Genomic DNA, 24,046 nt, shown 5'->3' with positions numbered 1-24,046 from the left:
ACCTAGATTGTTGCAAGACATCCTGAAACCATGGCTCATCAGGTTGTAGAAGTTTTGTAACTTCTTGCCATGGTTTATACATTTCAACGTCTCACAGTACTGCAGAAATAAATACATGTTCACTAGACAGTTCAATTGTTATAACACAACTGTTTAACACAAACATTTTAATTATTTATGTTACCTCTCCCTCTCACACATGTCTAACAACGTAATATACATATATATGAAGTAGTGAAAGGTCTGAGGGGCCTCTTGGAAAACTATAAAACACAATAGAATCGGGTTCAACAACAGTGGGGGCTTTGTAATGAGCCAAAGATACGTGACCTCGGGAAGGTGATCCCTCAGTAGCAAATGACGATTCAGGTCACGAGGGTCTAGCTTTCTCTCTGTGCATTGAAGCATGTTGTGTCACTCTATCATGTCTCAATATTTGTTGGTTGTCTATCATTTTTCCTATAATCAAACAAGAAAATGCATATCATACTCAAAGAAGCGAAAATAATGTATTAGCAAACCGAATTTCAAAATATAATGCAAGATAGAGAAATTCAAATTTTGTTATCTATACTAAGGGTTCAGATTTCAAAATTTGAACTGCACATAATCAGAAACACATCATGCATTACAAATTCTAAGCTCAAAAGTTTAAAAAATCAAAAACTCAAAGCAAATCTAATTAGGAGAAATCAAATACAAAATCTCGAGAAAATCATGCTTCTCAAATAAAAAGTAAGGAAATAATGAACTTACCAAATGTAAGAGATTGATCATCTTGGTTTGAATGTAGTGGATTAGAGCTTGACAAATGTGCTGAGCTTGAATGTAGTGAAGTCGAAGTTGTGAGAAAGATTGATAAATGTTGGTGCATAAGTAGGCAGTTGGTAACCCTATTTTCACTTGTGTTCAAATTTGATGAAATAAAAGAGAAGGAAGAGAAAAATGCATGACCGCAAATACTTAAATAAAAACGTTCAGATTTCAATCTTCATAAGTTTAATTAGAAAATGAAATTTAGACTAGCCTTTAAACGTTTTTTTTCTTCATAGTTTTAAGTTTGAGTTTTTGTGTGGTATGCTAATGCGTGTTCACATTTCAATATTTATAAGTTTTTATAACCAGGATTCAATATATATACCCATTTTTAACTTAGAAGTTCACGCGCTTCGAAAGAGTTTGTTAAATATTTGGTGCACTCAAAAATTGAAATTGAAATTTCAAAAGTAACTTTGGAATTTTGGCATGGTGTGCGAGTAATGACTGGAGTGTAATGAATTATGTAGCACCGACACTTTTGAAAAATAGCGTGTCTGTGTCAGTGTTGGTATTCGAAATCGACACCGACACTTATGATTACTTTTAATTTATTTATTTTGTTTAAAGTTATTATCAATATCAACGTATTAATATCGATGTCAAGTTTCTGATATCTGTGTTTCATAGGTACGAGATGGGGATGCAAGCTTTTTTTCTTTTTTTTTTCCTTTCTTTCTTATTTGGGTAAGAGATGAGTGTGATTCTAAATCTTAGTACTCTATAGTATAGAATTTACGTCAAAAGCAAAAAGTTACAAGGTGCTTATAGTTTAAGAAACCATCATATTAACATCAAATCAAGTATGTAAGTTGATGTCAATTTCACTTAGCTCATAATCAGTTACATATATTTAACGAAACCGACCTATCCATTGCTACGAATTACAGTCAGACTAACATATCAAGAAAGTGATTTAAATAAACAAATTTCCTTTTCAAAAATACTCATTAACTTTTGACCTTTATATTGTTTCCCCTTTGATATTTTCACTAAACAAATACTATAGCTTTTCAAATATAATATCATAGTAGTGCAGTTTATTTAAATTTTATTAATTTGGTGTAAGCTATACCTGTCACCACCGATTTATCTTTAACTTTTTTTAATAGTAAAGTCGTGGATAATAACTACAAATTCACTAGTGACAGACATATTATGTCATTAGAAGCAAGTACTGCAACACCTCGAAGCAGTGATTGGAAGATGACTTGTTCTCCTTGGTGTCGTCATTTAAGACGTTTATCTTTTACTCATGTTGTCATATTCCTACTTAACTTCTTTGCTAATGTTTTCTATTTTAGGTTAAAATAATGGTTGGGAATTCAATGCTAATAACGAAGTATAAAACAAAAATAAATAATAAGAAAGAAAAAGAATGCAAGAATTGATTATAACTGCTACTCGTTTGCTTTCTTTTAGAAAATAATATTACAAATTTACAAGAATAACAAATAACATCTCTGACTTTAAATTAAGATTTGCAGTGTGCAATGATGAAAGACTAATATGCTATTTATAATAAAACCTAGCATACTAACTAATGGGTTTTTTCCACAAGGCCCATTACACAAGCTAACTTAATAAACAAGCTAACTTAACAAATTAGTGTTTAAACACTAAAGCTTAATTTAACATGCTAACAACCCTGACATCTTCGACACCTGCATGCTAGATCCATCTTCGACTACAACATGTACATTTCGACACCAACATGTGAACAACCTTCGACTTCATGCTTAACCCTATCGAACTGTCGAACCAAGAAGTCACCCTTCGGCCATACTAGAGTTCGATCCAATATCTCACAATAATTAAGTTAAATTATATGAAATTAAGTAAGGCGGGGCGACCCTAACTCCTCTCCTCTTTCTTAGTGGCCGAAGGATTAAGTGATCAAATTAATAGGGCCATTGAATTGGATTTGCTCTTTGAGTTTAAGGCAGAGTCTCTAATTCGATAGTTTCTTAGATTTTCGGTATATAAATATAGATGACACTCTTATCTTAGTGGATCTGTTAATTGAGAACATTTAGAATATAAATGTCATTTTTAGAGATTTTGAGTCTCTAGGTGAATTTTTTAAGTAATCTAGTAGTGGTTAATGTGAACCCTATTTTTTTTTTTAGATTCTGTTGTAAAGTTGAGTTCCTTCCGTTTAAATACGTGGGGCTGCTTGTAGAGGCTATTCCTACTTGTGAAGCTACTTGGGATCCCCTTGTTAACATGTTATCTAAGAGGCTTAATTTCTGGAAGCACAAGTGAAATTGCGTCTCATATGGTATTCCTGAGATTTTGGGGTGTTAATGTTTGTCAATTTAATTGTCGTTTTAGTAATTGAGTCTCCTCACCATTAGGCCATTGTACATCTCTTAAAATGGAGCGTTTTTCATTAAAAATGTATTTTACATGCATAAATTAGACATTTGACCAAAAATCAACACAATGATTCAAGACAGAAAGTTTGCGATTTGAATCAAGAAACTCATCCTGATATGTTTCAAGTCAAACAAAATATTGACTCAACTCATGAACATTTTTATTTCTCAAAATTTCAGTCCGGGTAACATGACATGAGTCAGAGAAATGCATAGCTCGAATTCATAACTCGAATCAAACTCGTAAAATCTGGTTTTTTTTAATTTATTTATTTTGATTCAAGTATTTCCCTTACTTGACTTAAATCATTTTTCTTTGTTCTTGACTCGAATCAAATGATCATTTTTACTAATTTTTAGTGCATTTCTCTAGCACACATAAACTAAATTTTATCTCTCTAGCTCATAACTTGCAAAATTTTGTGCATAAGTTGAAAAGAGATTTTTGTATAGCCATTCACATTTTCTGAAACACAACTTTCTCTATCAATTCAAACTTGAATAGAAACCTTTTCTTGAGTTGAATTCCTGGGTTTTTGAACAAGTGTGTGTGAGTTTTTGATTTAAACTCAAAGAGAGAGTGTGAAGATCTAATGTGAGAAGGTTCATTAGTACTCTAATGTCTTGAGAAGATTTGCTTTCAAATATAAGATTCATTTTTGTGTTTAGTTCTTCTAGAGTTTGATATCCAGTGAAGAAAAAGAAGAGGTTATTTTCTAAAAGAAAATTTTGACTGGAGAGAATGAAGATTCCTATGAACGAAATTTTGGAGTTTCTAGTTTCTTTGGAAGTTCAAAGACTCGAACAAAAGAATTTCGGTAAGATTAAATGAAAATTGATGTAGACAAAATCTTAGAGTGTTTTGATTCTAAGAGGATGAACTAATTCAAGTTCGAGTGAAGATCTTAAGGAATTGTAGCATAGTGAGTTGTATACAATAGATTAAGAATCATGATTGAGATCTAAGTTGCTTGGCAGTTGATTTCAATTTTTAGTTTGTTTGTGATTATTTGTCGTATAAAAAAAACTAGTGAATTTTAAATTTGTGGAAGAATAACGAATTTTCAATGGTTCTCCATTGGATACTGGATTAGGTGTAATCGAGGACGACACACCGAACCAGTATAAATACCAATGTGCAATTATTTATTCCCCTCTCTTTTAATTTCTGTATAGTTTGCATGTTCTTAAGTTGTTTATCGCTTTCTAGTTTTGTATGATTTAAGAGCTTTATCACTTTTTAGAATTATATGTTGTGAGGTTTATTGTTCATAGTGTTTTAATGTTTAAGTTTAGGCACGTGTTACATCCTATCTGCTAAATATTTTTTCTAATGATTATATTTGTGCAAACTTGTAATATTAGATTCCAAATTCAATTAATAAAATTTTATTTAAACATATCATTGTAAAAATATCTTTTATAAATTTGTTTTAAAAAATTTATATATACTATAGATAAAGGGAACTATAGATACCCTATAATCGCGGAGGTAGGCACCATTAGCCGAAACGTGTTAACAAAGATCAATCATGTTCATTGTCATTTACTTTCGTTTAACTTTAATCTTCTATACTAGTTGTTATTCTTCTTCTCACTTAGGGATCGCACCAAAAGTTCTTGGAACTCACTAGAGCCCTATTCCATAGCGACTTGGAATGTTTTCGTTGGAAAAGTTGGCCAAGTATTTTCTTCTCAGCAATGCAAAAATAAGGAATGAGTTCACCTTTATTAAAATAACGAGAGGACGAGTCACTATTTGATACAAGAGGGGTGTTCAAGTATTTTCTAGGATAATGTCCTTACCATGTGAAAAGTTTATATAGTCTTGATGTTGTGGTATTGACTTCAATCGCCCAAAAGTCTTGTATGGCCTTATAACATAAGCATATCTTTAGGCATTTTTACATGGTAGGAGTAATATGCCCCAAACCTCAGCTAACGTAGTCAAATATTGGCTTAGGGTCGTGGGTTACAGGTGGAATCAGAAGTCAGTTTGAACCTGTTGATCAATAATAAGGAAATCACTTGGTGGGACCGTTGCTGATTAAATTTGTTGTAATGATAATTTGTTTGAGGGCAAAAATGACTTTAAACATAGTATTTTTGTATTTAGTATGTTTGTTTGTGTGTTGGCGTTGCATATTATGAAGGACTCATTGAGATTGATCTTAATCATGATATACTTTACATGTTTTCGATTTTGTTGACATCCAACAAGTCATTGAAAATGTTCCCTTCCCCGACCCAAGTAGTAATCCTTGGTAGGAGACGGATGTGGCGTCATTACCCTAGACTTCAATGGTTAGCCAAGAGGTGGGTGTACCGTAAGGAAGTTGGTACTCTTGTTCAATTAGGAGCTTAATCTTTAGGTAAAACTGAGGAACTTGAATCTCACTCGACCAAGGGTATAAGCTCGAAGGAGTCAACCTTATTGAAGCTATCAATCACGACTTCTCACTTGACCAAGTGTATAAGCTTGGAGAGGGAAATTGATTTTATATGTTAGTCGGTTGTGAACCCATTTTGCTGAAGCATATGGCTCCTTTGCAAAAGACCCTTAAGAAAGTATTTTCCCGTCATTTTCAGTGACAATAAACAAAATGAAAGGAAACAACATTGAATGTTAGTACTACAAAGAGTTTATAAGATGTTTTAATCAAGTTGGAGTGTTTTATTCAATTTTCTAGAGTATAAGTGTTGATATCATCCTCATTGGAACTGAGAAGTCGAGAGAAGGAGCTTAATCTTTAGGTTATCTGATTCATCATCACCCAACCAAAGAGTTAAGAGAGAGAAACAACTTTATTTCTATTAAGGCTATTCTCAGCCCTCTTCATCTGCAAAATGGTTGATAATATTATTGTACATAACATTAAACTTAAAATTTTAAGTATCGGCTAATTGATGACATAGATCTCGTTATAAAATGTGTTTCTCATATAGGGAGAGAAACATATGGAGGTAGGGATTATGGATCTATTTGTTATGTAGGTATAACCATCTTTTGATTTTGATGATGATAACAGTCAAGCGGTTTAAAAGATGACAACAACATCAGTCTAATGTTCCTTGGTGTTAATAAGTCAAGAAGTTCTCGGTGACAACTGTTAAAGGGGGAGTGGATTGTAACTAGTGGTTTTTGTGAGGGCTTCCAAACAAGATATCACAAGTATAATTTATCAAATATATCAAGATCTACTTGAAAGTTCTAGATGTTGTTGGATCAAGAAAGGGACTTTTAGACTTGAAGTTATGATCTTTAAGCTGGAAGACTTGAAGTTGTGAAAGTGTGAAAACTCGTTTGGTCATGCCTAAGGGTTTTTCGTAGTCTTAATCAGTTTATTGTAAAATAAACAAGAGTAATTCTTGAGGTACTAAGACATACACACATAAACACAACCTGTTTTTCAAACCTTTCTTCTCTTTTGATAAAATCTCTTAAAACCATTCCGAGCACACACTTAATTGGTTAGAAGCTTTGCCAATCAATTTAGAAGTTATTTTATGCTAGTTAATCAATTAAGGGCTTCCTCTAATCGATTAAACCTATGTGTAACACCTCTTTATTGATTAAACAAGTTTTTAATCGATTATGTAGTGTGAAAACTAAAACTTTCCTAATTTGGTTTGGTTAATCAAGGATTAATAGATTAAATCATTAAAAAAATCTGATAGATCGTTTCCTTTTTAAGACACATTTACTCTTATATAAGGGAGACTTCTTGTCATATCTCCTATTTTTCTACTCTCTTTTATTCTAAATAAAAATAATACCTACTACACGAGAAAAATTTTCACTAGAGTTTCCTAAAGCCACGCGCCTAAAATATTGGTGAGACGCCTCAATGATGAGAAAGACATTTAATGTGCTTGTTCCCCACTATATATGTAACTACTTCATGACTTTCCCACTTCCCCTTATGGTCAGATTTGACCACGAGACGCCGACTGCGACTTTGAAAGACTTCTCGACTGATAATACACCCACTAAGCCTTAGGGAAACTGTTCCTGATCGTCCAAAGGTCCAATACGGGAAGTCCACGTGTTCAACCCAACCTTGCGTAGCCCAATAAAAATTATCCAACGTATATAATCAACATATGTGAGATTTAAGGTACACTTTTTATCTTCATTTTTTTCACTTCACCTATCATGAACTCTATAACTAACTTGAATGTTGGAGTGTTAACCTTTCAAATCCATCTCGCGTCACCGTATTAGAGATCAACATTATTACCTTAAAAATTTAACACCATCAATCAACATCAATTGTTTTTTTCTTATAATAAGGAGGGCCGAAGCTCAAAAGAGAAAAACTACATAAAGTCAACAAGAAAACTACTAATTCCTAACGAGTCTGCTTCCATAAATGGCCAGATGAAAACACGTGCTTCCTGATGCACAATATGGTTCCTGTTGATACTCACCCTTTTAGCAAGCGCATCTGCACACCTATTTGTAGTTCGATTTGCACACGAAATGACAACTGTCTCATACAAATTTATTAATTCCCTAATCTGACGCATAATTGAGATACACTCTTGGTTACACGAATCCCCTTTCTCTATGGCAGCCACCAAAATATTTGAGTCCACATTTAATTTCACTCTCCGAAAACCCATCGCCTGGGTGATTTTTAATCCTTCATACACTCCCCAACATTCTACAAGGATAGTAGTACTACATCTGCCTAGGTGCTTGAAAAAGCTACCCTTCCACTCTTCATTGAAATCTCTAAGAATTCCTCCACACCCTGCCTCCCTACCATTTTTTCTCAATCCATCCGTATTAAGCTTTAGCATACTCATCGTTGGCGGCTTCCACCCAACATAATTACTCCCACTCTCCGCATAACAACATTTCTTGCTCGAGGTTATAGCAAAGTCATACTTGTGTTTCCTTTTTAGTATGTGGCATATGGGATTTAGAGGCCTTATGAAGCTGTCATCACGTGCCTCCATGTTTCGCCATGTCCATAGCGTATGGCATGCTATCATCCACGTATTGCTACACCCTTGTTTGTCATGGCATTATATCGGAGGTTTATTGAGATCCACATTTTGAGGTCAACCGTGAAAAAAATCTGGCAGCAGATCACTTGGCGCCAGGCTTTTCCAAATAGCAATGCACTTATCGCAATCTCTCATTGCATAAATGGTAGACTCACACACATTGTACAATCCGCACTTCCAAGTCCTTTCATACTTTTGCTAAGATTGGCGAGGATGCGATCATGCTTCAAAAGCCAGGTAAATGTTTTGCACCGTTCCGGATCATTTTCCATTTCAGCATCTTCAAATGCACCATCAACTTTATCTAGCACTTGATACATTGATTAATCAACATCAATTTTAATTCCTGCGTGGAACATATTTTAAAATGAGGATTGAATTAAATCTCTTATAATGAAACTAAAAAAATAATAGATTGATTCTACTTAATAATTCATATTTATAATTGAAAAATAACAACATCTACTTATTCCCACACCCAATCTAAGAGTTACATTACACCTCTCTTCTTTTTCATCTCCCTCTCAACTCTCATCTCTTCCTCCCCACTTCATTATAAATGATTAAAAAATAACTATTTTCTCATCTCTCCCTCCCCATTTCATTATAAATTATTAAAAAATAACTATTTTCTCTTCATAATTGATAGAGGGATGAGACAGACTATAAATATCTCTCTTTTCTATCAATAAATTTAAATTTTAAAAAGATTAAATAATTTATATTCTTAATAGTACACAAGTGAGTGACTTGTTTCCTCCCTCACCTTATAAACCTCCCTCACCTTATAAACCTCTAATAGTAATAGTATGTTTGATTTTGTTTGGTTTTTAGAAGAATAAAAAAAAATTTAGATGTACATAATTGATTCTGAAGTTTGTTTTTTAAGGTAGAATTGGTTTTATCTTTTAAATTGATTTTATTAGAAATTAAAATTTATAACTTTTGAGTTTTAGCGTGATTTTTAAATTAAAATTTGTTATTCACATCATTTTTACATTAATGTATATAAGTATAAATTATTTCTACTAAATTCAATAGTGTTAAAATCAATTCTATAAAACTTAATTCTATCAAAAATTAATTTTATTTGGTGTCAATCTAAACTAGGGGTGGCAAAACGAGCTCGGCCCGCGGGGAAAGCCCGTTTTACCCGCACTTTTTTGCGGGGTGGGGCAAAATTTTAGGCCCGCTCTCTTTAATGTGTCCGCCCCGCCCCGCCCCGTTTTTTTGTGGGCTTTTGCAGGCATTTGTTTTTTCATAGAATTTTACTATTTTTAAGCCTAAAAAGTCGAATGCCCGCGGGCTGTTCCCGCCCCGCCCTCACTTTTTTGCGGGGCGGGGCAAGGTTTTAGACTCGCACTTTTAAAAAAGCCCGCCCCGCCTCGTCCCACTTTTCGCGGGCTTTTGCGGGGCGGGCCTAAACGGGGCGGGCATGCCCGTTTGCCACCCCTAATCTAAACAAACACGAATGCTCATTAATGATATATGAAAGATTTGGGAAAAAGAATAGAAAGATTTTAGTTTGGAGGATTTTGGAGTGTTTGATTTTCTTCATAACACCAAAAACCTCTAATTTGAGAGAATTTAAAATTTGTATTAAATGAAGAGTTTTGGAGAGTTTTGACAAAATGTTCAAATATAATTTCTGTTGTTATAGTATTTTAAATGAATCTAAAACAAAAATTATTTTTCAAAAAATATTAAAAATTTTCTCTATATTAATTCTATCAAAAATACATAAACCGTGCTCATGAGTAGTGCTGCATTTTAGATATGATATATTTTGTATTATGCTATTTTTTGTGTACTTTGGAATCTGACATAGTTTAGATTAGATGTATGTATGTATTTTGGATTATAGTCTATTTTATTTTGGATGTATGCTAATTTATAGTTTACAATTTGTTATAAATTCCACTAAATTGTAAACAGGACATTACTATAAATTATTGTAAATTATGCAAAAATGATATAAGTGCATATATTCTATTATTGCAAATAATTTTTTGTCTTGTTGCCGCATCCACACACCATAAGAATAACAAAAAATTCAATTATTATAAATTATTAGAATTTATAAAATTCATATCGAATCATCAATCCAATCCAACTACAGCTTTATGTGAATCATAATCAGAAAGCTAAGATAATACGCAAAAAAGTACCATAGAGTTTTCTTTTCAATCATTTTTCGTTTTTATCCTCCAAGACAAATTTTACATATTCCATTATTAATTTTTCTAAATAAACATTGTGTGAAGAAAAGAAAAACATTCGAAGCTTTCTTGTTAACAACAGCGAAACTTGTGTCTTTTTGTTCAATAGTTGAAGGATTAGTTTTGCCACATCAGTGACAGTGATTGTAGTTTTTTAGCTGTATGTACTATTTATAACATTGCTGTCTGTTACGGATTGAAAGCAAGTGAAAATTACTCTTGAGAAGGACATATTCTTTTGTCACAAGCAACTTCACCTTTTCGATCAAAGTGTTGGAATATTCGAAAGGTTCCATAGCAGTGTCCATAGCATGAAACGAATTGGAGCACTTCAGATTTCCTCTAAATATCGATTTTGCTCAACAGTTAGGGTATCAACCCGTTCTTAAGACTATGTTTGGGAGTTTGGAAGGGAGGGGAAGAGAAGGCTTCCGAAAATGATTTTTTTTTAAAATATAGAAAAATATTTGATATTTTTTGAAAAAATGATTTTGTTTAGAATGATAAAAGAGTCATTATCATTATAAAATTTTTAATTTTCAAAATAGTATAACAACCTAAAAGATATTTGAAAAATTTATGTAAGCCCTCTAAAAGCCTCCTTCAATACAATTTTTGAGTTCCCCCATTTTATGAGGTTTCTGGTGTTATGAATAAAATCAAACCCTCCTACCCAAAATCTTTTTATTCTTTTCACCCAATTCTTCCTATTTTCCAAAGTCATCTCCTCCCCTCCTCCAAACTCCCAAGCATAGCCTAAGGTTTTGTTTGGGAGTTTAGAGGGGAAGGGAGGAGAGAGCTCTGAAAAATAAGAAGAATTTGGTGAAAAGAATAAAAAAAATTGGGTATGAGAGTTTGGAGAGTTTGATTTCATTTATACCACAAAAAATCTCATAAAATGGAGGAACTCAAAAATTGTATTAAATGGGGGGTTTTGGAGGACTTCCATTAATTTTCCAAATATCTTTTAGGTTATACTATTTTGAAAATTAAAAATTCAATAATGATAATGACTCTTTTATCATTCTAAACAAAATCATTTTTTCAAAAAATGTCAAATATTTTTCTATATTTTTTTAAAAATTCGTTTTTGAAAGTCTTCCCCTTCCCTCCAAACTCCCAAACATAGCCTTAGCATCTCCTTCTTCTGTCAAAGACCTTCAGGCATGAAGACTTTCCTCCGTCCAGTAGCCCTGAACGCAAAATAGTTGATGCCCAACTGATATGATAAGCCAACTTTGCCAACCTCCCTTGTCGAGCTTCCTTGGAAAAATTTGATAAATAGGTGTAATCTTCTTCTAAAATTGAGGACCAGAACTCCTTGCTCGTCCTCGTTCCAGGGTGAGCTAACAACACAGATTACTACTACGCTCAAATAGAAGTTTGTCTTGTTCCATATTTGAGTCAATGAAGTTTAGTAGGTGGCCTCTCAAACATAAGTTCTTCAAGTTTAGGGATGTTGGCTAGAATTCCCCCGCTCTCCAGCTATAGCGGAGGTAAGATGTCATATATCCCGACCCGGTCTGGAGAGACTCAAACTTCCATTTAAGAAGGAGGAGTAATCCGAACAGTTGGACTAGCAGTCAGACTAGAGGACGTATCAACGGGTGTACCTGAGGTAGAAATCTCCCAAGCAGGAGGAGTACTCGGAATATCAGCCATAAAAGAAGTTGCTCGAAGGTCCCTCGTCATCTTCTATATTGCTTATTCGCTCTTCATCGCATCTACACAATCAACAAAAAAGATGTTACAGGAGAGCTAATTCAAGCAAATAATTAAAGAAAAGCGAGATTTCTATGTCACTTACCGAAAATGATTTTCCTCTCCTTCTATGATTTAGCATCCACCAGCCAACGAATCTGAATAAACTTTTTCAACCGATTTTTTGATTTCTTGTCAGGTGAAATGAAACCACCAACATATCCTAGCTCCTTGTAAAAGGCCCCCAGTCGGTTCTTCAAATATAAATCCTCCTAAGACAAGTCATCCTCCTTGTAGACGTAAGATCCTGCCCCGTCAAAAAACAACTTTGAATCATGTACTTACATAATAAGTATGGACACACAAGTTGAGGACCTGGTTCTAATTTGCAGATCTTCGCATAAGCTCCTTTAGTAAGAGGGATAACTAGGAAGAAGCGATCTTTGAAATTCTTCATATTATAGCCAGTTTCAAAGTATATGATGTTTTTCCTCTGAGAAATCAAGCCTGAGTTGTTCGCGTAATTTAGATTATTTTGAGTCTTAAAGAGATGAAAGAATAATGTCATTGTCACTTTACGCTCTTGTAGTCACACTAGTGTTGAAAAAATTTAACAAATCCTTGGCTTATTGCATGTAACTACGAAAAGGCAATCAACAGGTAATTCATAAATCTAACCTGTGACTCGTAAAAAGGAATGTGAAATCCTATAAGAAAGAATAAATACTCATGAAAGGGTAAAGTGCACTCATCTTATTAATTGCATACCCTTTCACCTCCCTTTAGGGAAATACTCCCTAATCAGACAAAGGACCCACATCAATAGAATCTTGTTCTAAAACGCCCTCGCGAACGAAATAAAAAATGGTCCCCAATATGTCTTAGTCCACCCAATCACCTGAAATGTCCCTGCTTGCCTTCCTAGATTGATATTCAAAACCATATGTTGAAGTGATAAATTTCATCGTCAACAAATTAGCACGTCTAATGGAATCAATTTACAATTTGCATAAGGTTTCAATAATTTTTACAATTAAGAAACGGTAAAATGGTTAATCCCTCGAGAATAAGGAACATAAATTCTCCATATAAGAATAATAGTCAAAATAATAAATATTTAAACAAAGATAATTGAGAGGTAAACATGCCTCAAAACAATGATCATATCATTAATGGATTTTTTCCTTCAAATCTTGTGATTAATAAAATTAGTACTATGCCAATAGAGTCATATGCAACAAGAAATTTTGGGGTTTGAATGAATAAGGTATGAACCATTAATGTAGATGTTATTCATGGACTTATGAAGAATCACACACTTTATCTAGTTACTAATATCACTTTATTAATTCTTCAGACAACAAATAGATTATAGTAATCATAAAATGAAAAAAACATGACTATTATCAAATCACCACTTTATTTGACTCGTTCTTAGAAACACAATTGTCGCATATTAAGATTACTTAAGTAAATGAGTGGAATTGTTGGTGTTTTTAAGAAACCTAATAATGTTGATAGTAACAAAGATTTATCGATAGATATCATCTAAATATAATTGAATTTAATATGAATCAAAATGAGGATATAATGATTCATCATTTAAGTGAAAATATTAAAGGGCGTCATATCGAAAAATGTTGTAGGAAGAGTCTTAAACACGAATTGGTTTGATGTGGGTTATGAAAATAGGTCAAATTTTCTGTTTGATTTCCGTAATAAAGTTTTCAGTATGAACTTCATCGATGAATCAAGGTACCAAAATCGATGAATTGGTCCTATATATAGGACGTTCAAATGAGAACTTTAGTTATTATGAGAGCTGAGAACTTTTAATAATAACCATATGATTTAAAATCAATGGCCAAATTTGTATTTATGTGATATGTATTTAAATCAGAATCTATCTATTAATTATTGTCTCTTAAAATTTGAGTGAAATCTGAGACATTGAATTTAAATCGTATGGTTATTATTAAAAGTTCTCAGTTCTCATTATAACTAAAGTTCTCATTTGATACGTCTCCTATATATATATATATATATATATATATATATATATATATATATATATATATATATATATATATATATATATATATATATATATATATATATATATATATATATATATATATTGGAACCTAAGAGACTACACAAGCACATTTGTGGTGAGTAATTCAAGTGTAATCCACCTACATGGCTACACAAGCACACCAATCAACAACCCAGGTGAGTCACATGTACACAATGTCTACATGGCTACACGAGCACACCAATCAACAACTGAAGTGAGTCACCAAGTGATTTATGCCTGGATGGATTCACAAGCACACCTATGGTGAGTAATCCAAGTTTAATCTGCCTACATGATTACACAAACACCCCAATTGATAACGTTGAAGCGTAACTCCAAGTGGGTATTTGTCGCATCGGACCCCCACAAGCACATCATTCGATAGCTCTGGTTAGTCCCTAATTGATTTACCACCTAGTAGTTTATGTTCACTTAGACTCAAGCATAAACAAATAAGTCATATCTTAATGTTCAACCGAAACGTACGGACAATGGGAAAATATAAATGGATGACACCATAGTCTCCACTACCTTATCATACTTCATGGTAGTCATACAACACAAAAGACGGCGCCCCATTCCGAGCTAAAGAACTGAAATTGCACTCAGGGGAAGAAATCGTAAAATATTATCTACATGTGCTTTCCGGGAGAGATCCAGCAAGGTCCAGACCAGACTTGACTGAAAGGAATCAAACAAAATAAATTGGTCTTCTCGCTAGGCGAAGTAGCAGCGAGGTTGCCCTTGCCAAGAGAGGATAAGGCAAGCTCTTATAGAATAGAAACCTATTATGAATAATTGTCATCTTGTTGGGTAAGGTATGTGCTCGCTAGACAAAACTTCCCAGAAATGCAAATGGCGAGGACATGAATGCTCATCAAGTGAGACATTTTCTTCATCAGGAGAGACTTGTAGAAACACAAAAAAACTGAAGATGTAGAGGACGATTTCCGCACAAAGGACATTTCTTTTCTACATGCAAGAATCAATACACGAAAATCAAACATATCCCAACATGCATGTACACTTTATAACATGTATTGGGAAATTAATCATGTAAATGACATATTGATGAAACTTCTCCCAAACCCTTACCTCAAATCATGATAATCCCACGAATTTCCTCAAGGTTCTAACTAGGACTCACTTGAAATAATAGAAAAGGATGATGATGATGCAGCAGAAGGTGGTTGAAGAGTTATTCAAGTTGGGGTTTGGTTCTATAAAGCTTGCAAGATGATGAAGCCTTGAAACTTGGTGTTGGTTCCTCCACTTCTTCTTGATTTCATGTTTCCTTTTTATCCCTCTCAAAAATCTATTTTGGCGAGTGAATAGTGTAATACGGTGAACTGACTTTTATATCGGAATGTACGGTAAGCAAGAGTCGCCACCGACTTTTATTTTATCCAATTGGAAAGGCAAAAAGAACAGGAAAGACCTTTGAAAGATTTTGAGTTCGGGGGGTAGGTTATACAAAGGGAAGGTGTAAGGCACCCTTTGCATCCATGATTTTCCATGGGCTCTTAATTGCTTAGCTCACTTTGTTTGAATTGTTTGTTTGAAAAGCTTGAAGTGTCGTGTGTGAATAGTAAAAGATTTCGTTAAGGACTTTAGCTTGTAAATAAGCGTGGCCTTGTTTGAAAGTATTTGAAAAGGAGGTGTAAAAAGCATTTGAATTTGTTTGTATTGAGCAAGCAATTAAGAACTACCTACCCTAAGTTTGTCTTTCATGTTCTTTAAGTCTTTCGTTTGAAAGGGTCTATCCATACCATGAGAGGGCAGGAAGTCTTTCAATTGGATGTTGAAAGGGTCATCGAGTAATCGTTCTCCATAAGACTGTCCCTTGCCATAAAGAGGGCAGGTAGTCTAAGGGAAGGATATAATAGTCATTTAAGGCATCATGCGAGGATACCTTAGCAATAGGACAATCATCTTTTTACCGAGGCAACATCGAGGGACAAAATTGATGATGATAATGAACCGAGGGTAACATTTGTTTTGCTTTAGGTATCCTCGGAATCGAGGGACTTTGACTATTTAGGCAACAACATTAAGGCAACAAGGCAACAATAATAAGGCAACAAGGCAACTAGAGGGATTACCCTAAAGGTGCGTATGTGGCACAATCAGGTGGTTAATTCAGATATTTATCTTGTAGATTAGTGATTCTAGATTCAGTTAATAGTCTTGCCACTCCCTAATTTACTAACCACAACAATTAATATTACGGAAATTAAAGGCAGAAAATAAATTCCTACGCTATTACAATAAACACCTGCAGGGATGGGGGAAATTAAAAGACGGAAATAAGAGAAATCAATAATTAGTTTTATCATCTTGATCTTGAACCTTGATCTTCCTCGAACCCTTTGATCAACTCTACAAATTAAGAGGAAAAATAAATAAGGGTGAGTGCGTAACAAATTCATTGGTAATTGGAACAAACTCTATTTTAATCAAAAGGAAAAAAATAAAAATAAAAATGATATTTAAACAAAAGACAGGGAATCAGAACTTAGCTTCTTAATCTGATGGTGCGTGGATGGAGAAATAGATAGAAATAGAGGTAATCCTGAAAATTTGCGCAAAGAAGAGGAAAGGTTAGTATATGAATGATCTACAAACCTTAATTGATTACAAAAATCTATAAACCTTAAAAAAGTTTACAAACCCTATCCCTGAACCTAACAGGTTTATTCAAGAAAACTTAGTGTGACCTACAGGGTTTGTAAGGCTAAAAGATGCGTTAATGGATAACACCTACCATTGACAGTGATTAGTTATCATATTAAATCAGGATTTAAGGCATAAAAATAATTTTAATGAGCCCAAAATTAAATTGTAACCCTAGAATAAATATTAATTTAAAAAAAACTAAAAAACAATTATTTTTAATATTAAAAATAAGATCAGGTTTTCGATTAAATAAAATATTTGGTTATGAATTTATTATATGATAAAAGTAAAAAGAATAAAAAGAATCATAATATAAAAAAGAAAGAAATAAACAAAGGTGTTTATGTAATTAATTAAAAAATAAAATAAAGGATTTTAGAAAACTTAGCTCTAGGATCCAGTGTGATTGGCAGAGAGAGGTCCATGGTGGACTGGCATATTGATGCACGTTGGATCTGGAAGAAAGAGGATCTGATGGCCATGGATGGAGGGCGCGTCGTGGACAAGAGGTGAAGAGGCGCACTGGATTCAGCAAGGAATTTCCTCAAAAATAAACAACCAACCCAGGGGTCGAACTCGTGACCCTAGGACTACCAAAGCAGCGCTTTTCCAACTATGCTGCATGATTTTCTTGTTAAAAGCTTAGCAAAAAACAATAACTACGATAATAAATAAAAATTCAAAAGAGTCAAACACTGGTTCAAAGTGGGCCCCTTGTGCGTGCATTAGCCAATGAAATCGTGGGGAGAACTTTGACTGGCCACTCGTATTGGAGAGAGAATAACACCTTTAGACTCACCAACCGGGGCTCGCCATGCAACTCTCCACTTTCCACCAGCCACTATTCATTGTCTTCTTCCTCGGATGTTGCGAGTTTAGTTGCGAAAATTGATGCGGCTTTACCTGCGGATTTTTCCGCAGGTCTTATGCTTCCATGGCTGCAACCTTCGTACCTGCAAATTAACGAGAATAAAAGCAACAAGAGTACCTTACCCCCCTAAACTGACCCCCAGGAATTCAATGGTGGCATTATTTTTTCCTGAAACGATGCGCATCTAAGGTTTCGAAGCTTCTTAGTTGATTTGCCCTAACCATGGAAAAACATGCATCCGGCCTCCAAGCTCTGGTTTAATAGTTTATTATCACTCTACTCATTGTCAGGAACTCGTACATGAAATTATACCTCATTTAAACACATTAAATCATGAGATATGGAAATTCAAGGTATGTATGAATATGATATCAATGGTATGGACATTAGAGGTAGTATAAAGCTTAGATAATAACGTGTTCTTACCCTATGTTACCTGAGGAAGATGATTGGATCGTTCAGAGACTCAGAAAATCCTTGTATTGGTGGATACGAAAAAAACCTACTTCTCCTTGATTTTTGACTCTTTGAAACCCTACTCTCCTTGTCCAATTTTTTTTCTCCTTATGGTTGTAGCTGTTAGTCTTTATATAAGGACTGCATTAGGGTTAATAGTAGGCTTGGGCTGCAAGTGTTTGATGAGAGAAAAATATTGACAATATTTGATTGAAATTTATATGAAATCTTTCTATCTTTGACTCAATCTTCTATAATTCTCTTTCCACGAAATTTGAAGGATTGATGAGTTATTTTATGATACCAATCTCATAGCAAATCATGGTCATGCATCTCTTAAATGATTTTTATGATTTAATTATTTTAAATTGAATTAAATTCAAAATAAAATGAATAAAAATCATGGGGAATGGAGAGATAAATTTATGGGCCCTAAACATTGTCACAAGCATGTTTAGAAACAAAAACCTAGGCCCATTTAGTAAAAGATCCAAGTTTGCTCAATATAACCTTTGTGTATTTCCTCAAAACTTGCCAACTTCATCAAGCTATAATTCTTTCTATTTTTGTCATATGAAGGTGTTCTATGGCTTTTTGGAAAGCTCAAAGGGTCCTCTAAATGACCTTGTTGGTTTCGTCTCAATTGAAGCTTCCATGCTCAAGTTATGAGCTTTGATCCAAAATGTGTTTTTGTTGACTTTTCGGAGGACCTTTAATCCCTTGCACCATATCTCTCAAATGAAGCATTTTTAGACTTGGCATGTGAGAGACAAATTTGTAGAGAATCAAATTTCCTTCAAAATGAGCTTTGGATGGAAAATTTCTGATGTTCCATGTGGGAGTTATGGCTGGTCAAAGTTCAGTTGACTTTCTTCTAGAAAACCCGAATTTATGAACTTAGGTTTTTGATGATTTTGGAGCTTTTCTTGATGAATCATGATCAAATTTTGATCAAATGATGAATTACACTTCAAAATGAGGATGTTGACAAAAAATCAGGAATTTTGACTGTGATTTGACCATAGTTTGACTTTTAGGTCAACCAGTCGATTATTGATCATTTGAACTGTAGACTGAGAAATCTTATGAACCAGAGCTTGAAACTTGATGTGAGGATTCTATAAGCATATGAGAGACCATGGGATCCACTTGAGGTATCAGAAACTGATTTTACTTTGAGCAGATCAAAACCCTAGTTTGAGGGTTGTCGTTTAGGAGAGAGGCTGCATGCTTCCTTCTTGTATATCTTTGAGCATTGGAAAAGTCAAATGGACTGAAATATGATTAAATATGATGGGAAAATTTTGGGGTATGACAAATAGTATGAGGAAATGCAACCAAACAAGACTTGGTTTTCTATTTTAAAAGATGTGATGACCATCATACCCTTTTCCACCAAAATGTTAATTAAGTGGAAGCTAGTACCATTAATCTCCCAATTAATCGTAATAATATCTCATTAGAGCGTCAAATGGCCATAGTCATACCGGGGCATTAAATTCTCCCCCCTTAAATAGAATTCGCCCTCGATTTCAAAAACTTACCAAAACATATGAGGATAATGTTCTAGCATCTCTGATTCAAGCTCCCACATAGCTTCCTCGAGACACAAACCTCCTATAGAACCTTCATAAGAGGTATTTCTTGTTCCTCAAGGATCTACTAGCATACTCCAAGATGTGGCTGGGTTGTTGTTGGAACTAAATGTCTAGTTCCACTTCAACCGTATCTGGGAGGATATGATGAAAATAGTTTGGCATAAACTTTCGAATTTGTTATAAGTGGAATACATCATGTAACTCGGATAACGATGGAGGTAATGCCAACTAGTATGAAATTTCACCTATCTGACTCACAATGTGATAATGTACCACATATCTCAGACTAAGTTTACATGTCTTGAACAGTCCTCTCAACCTCAACCTTAGGGTAACTTTCAAAAACACATGGTTTCCTAATTCAAACTCCAAAGGCATTCTTCGCCGATCAACATAGCTCTTATGGAGATCTTATGATTTCCTTAACTTCTCTTGGATCATTTTGACCTTCTCTATAGTATCTTGAATTATCTTGGGTACAAGATGTAATAACAAGATTGGTTCTACATAGGGCCTTAAGTTTTGATGATAACTTTACATGTTATCTTAAAGAACAATTGTATACACTAACTATTTCTTTCTAGTGTGTGGCCTTTTCCTTGAAGGTTCTGACTATGGAAGAAGGCGTGTGACGTCATTAGGTTCTGAACTGAACACTCTAGAAGAATACCAGTGTTGTGTTACAATGGAAGTCAAGATTCTGGAAGTTACTTCTGCAACTGTTCTAAGGAACGTTAGTAGAAGAGCTCCTGATGGTGACTTTGAAAGGAAGCTTTTGAGGCCTTCTAAAGCCTTGCTTATGTGTCCCATGTTCTGAAGATGCTGAAGACGAGGTTCTGTTAAACAAGTTATGAAAATCTGAAGACATCTTTTCTTAAAACCAACTGCTAAAGACTCTAAATACAAGGTTATGATGAACATGTTCTAAAGACTCAAATACTTAGGCACTGAAGATTCAAGTTCGGATCATCTACAACATGCTTTAATCAACATATAATCAGAAGCCCCTGAAGACTTAGAAGATCAAGGACGGTTTACGTGTGATGGTGAACATAAAAGTACTAACATAAACTATGACCTCTACTCTTATAGGGTGGTGTAAGGATAGTCCAACCTGTACTTGTTATCAATCATTCCCACCATGATTGTTGGAGACTTTACATATGTAGTTTGAATTTCCTATTTTATCCTCCAACAGCTATATCCTTCCCTATAAAGGAAGTCATTGGAAGAATTTGAAATCGACGAATCAGTTCTACAAAACTACACCAAAGCATTGCACAAACTCTACTAGAGAAATCTTTGTAGATTGTGTTTTTTGGGCTTTATTTTGTTGGGTATTTGCTATTATAAGTATGTATCTCTTCAGTGTTTTTATAGAGTGATAATCTTAAAGTTTATAGTAAAAGGTAGAGCAAAGGGCTTAAGGTCTTCTCAAGGGAAAACTTAGAAAGACAAAGGTTTTTGGAGAACCTTTGGAATTATATAAGGGGATTGAAAAAATTCTAAGTCTTGGGTTTGCGTTATTCATATATTGAGAGTTGGAGTGGTTGGGTAACACTTAGTAAGAAAATATGATTTTGTTGTTGGGAGCCTTTAGGGTTGTTCTTGGGAATTCTGAAGGCGAAAGCTATTTTCTTGTAACTCATCTATAATATATTATAATAACTTTATGGTTATAATAAATTAGAGAGTTTCTCTCTCCTATAGAGTAGATCTTTTGATCCAACTAGGTAAACAAACATTTCGTCTTTTCTCACTTTATTCTGTTATAATTTCTGCTTATTGGTTGTTATTGTTGAATGTCATTTATTTTTGTTACTATTATTCTTTGCCTCACATATAAAAGTATTGATTATAATTTAACCTTTTCATTATTCACAACAAGTGGCGCCCACCATGGGGAAACGATGTATCATTTACAAGTGAGCACCTTGGCTAAATGGGAGATCGCAGAATTTTCTGGAGACATCGATTTTGGATTATGGGAAGTGAAGATGAAAGCAATTTTAACTCAAGAGAAATGTATTGAAGCTTTTAAGGGTGAGACGTCGATGCCTACCCACCTTAGTAAAGTAGAGAAATCTGAGATGGTGGATAAGGCCATGAGTGTTATTATCTTGTACCTCAATAATAAAGTTCTAAAGGAAGTTTCCAGAGAGAAGATTACTGCTTCGATGTGGGAAAAACTTGAATCATTGTATATTACCTATTATTTGACTTCACAGGTTGTGTTTGAAACAACAACTCTATTCATTCTGAATGGTGGAAAACAAATCCATAATGAAGCAACTTACAGAATTTCACAAAATTATTGATGATCTTGAGAATATTCAATGGAAGATTGATAACGAGGACCATGCTTTACTCTTGTTGAATTTATTACCCAGATCCTTTGATCACTTTAAGGATACAATTCTTTATGGTAAGGAATGTGCTATTACTTTAGATGAAGTCCATACGGCTGTGAAATCCAAAGAATTTATAAAGTCGAAAGATTTGAAGATTGATGATATTAGGAAGGCTTAAGTGTCTCAAGACGAGGAACTGATCATAGAGGGATGTCCAATTGATTGTAAAAAAACTAGTCACTTCAAGAAGGATTTTCTTGAGAGAAAGGTCAATAATAATTATATTCAAGTTGTAGTTTTGTTGGACGGGGATGGTTATGAGGATGTTGGAGCACTGGTGGTGAATATGAAGACTAAAGATAGTTGGGTCATAAACTCAAGTTGCTTTTATCACATGTGTCCATGAATAGAAATACTTTGAGACTTTGAAGCTGGTGCAAGGTAGAATAGTTCTCCTTGGTGATAATAAGGCTTGCAAGGTTCATGGTATTGGTACGTTCATACTTAAAATGTTTGATGATCGTGAATTTCATGACAAAAAAGATCTATGGGATTTGAGGTCAAGGCATTATGAATGCTTTGATGTTGTTTTAGAAGTGTATAATGAATTTTGTAGAGAACAAGGGATAAAAATGCATGTGACCTCTGAGTTATTATTGAGTTTTTTAGGAAGGGCTGATGTCAAAGCAGCTTACTTGGTTGGTTGAAAATTTATTTAGAGGAAGAACAGTAAAAACCAAGGGATAAACCTATTAAAAACTATAAATGAGAAAGCTCAGTTTGAGGTGGAGTTTCCTACTATAGATACTCACTACAAGAAAAATGTCATTTTACGACACATAGGTTGCGACGGTTCACTAAAAACCGCCCTATTATGCTTATTACGGCTGTTCCTGTGGCAGTTATTTCCAACCGCCTTGGTATAACGGTTTTGACAACCGTCGCAATTCAGCCTCGCGACGCACGTTTTTGAGGCAGGACAGGAACCGTCGCGACTCACAAATTAGGACGGTTCTAACCGTCGCAATCTGGTAAAATGAACTGTCGCAATCGAATAATTTTCTTGTAGTGACTAGTATTAGTGAGGGAACGGTTACAGAGATCTCTAATTATCATTTGACTCGTGATAAGATAAGGAGGTGGATTTGTAGCGTCTCAAAGGAACGATTATGCTAGCCTTAGGTGTTATGCTTTGAGTGTGGCTGAAGGGTTACAGAATTCATAGAGAAGGACCCATGGAGGCATTTGAAACCAGGTGGAGTCAATGATGGTTGAAAAATCATTCTTGCAGGCTTGTTAAATTTTCTAGGCAGAAAAAGGTAATTGAAAATAAGTGGATGCAAGTGGTGAGATCAAGATTTAAGGGTAGCTTGAATTTGATGAAGATTATTGATTAGAGTTTCGACATGGTAGAGAGCAGCAAGGTTGTTAATGGTTAAATTAATATCAACACTCTTTCAAGTCAAGGTGGAGATTTTTGAAATGTGCCTTAAAATATTTGTTGATATAGAGAAAGAAAACATTTTTTTCGAATTGCATAAATCGCAAAAATTGGAAATTCCAGAAAGCATGTCAAAAAGTTGAAAAATTGGAAAACGAGAAAAAACGGGTGGGGGCGCCGAAATCAGCACGAAAGCGGAGTGCGGCCGAAACCGTGGCGATGGTTTAAGCCAAAGTTTTGCCGCAACGGAGCTGCTGGAGCCTGACAGCGTTGACGGGTGACGAACGGAGTGCAATGTAGTTTCCGGCGGGTGGTAGGGTCCGTAAGGCCGATCGCGGGTCGGTTTGCCCAATTTCAAGTTTTTTAGAAAAATTGACAGTTTCTCAAATTGTGTATTTTGGAATTTTCGGTTCGGCCCATGGATCCATTTGTCAATGGGTTTTGTT

The sequence above is a fragment of the Vicia villosa genome, linkage group LG1 (assembly GCF_029867415.1).
Source record: "Vicia villosa cultivar HV-30 ecotype Madison, WI linkage group LG1, Vvil1.0, whole genome shotgun sequence".
Lineage (NCBI taxonomy): Eukaryota > Viridiplantae > Streptophyta > Magnoliopsida > Fabales > Fabaceae > Vicia > Vicia villosa.
This window is presented reverse-complemented; position numbering follows the sequence as displayed.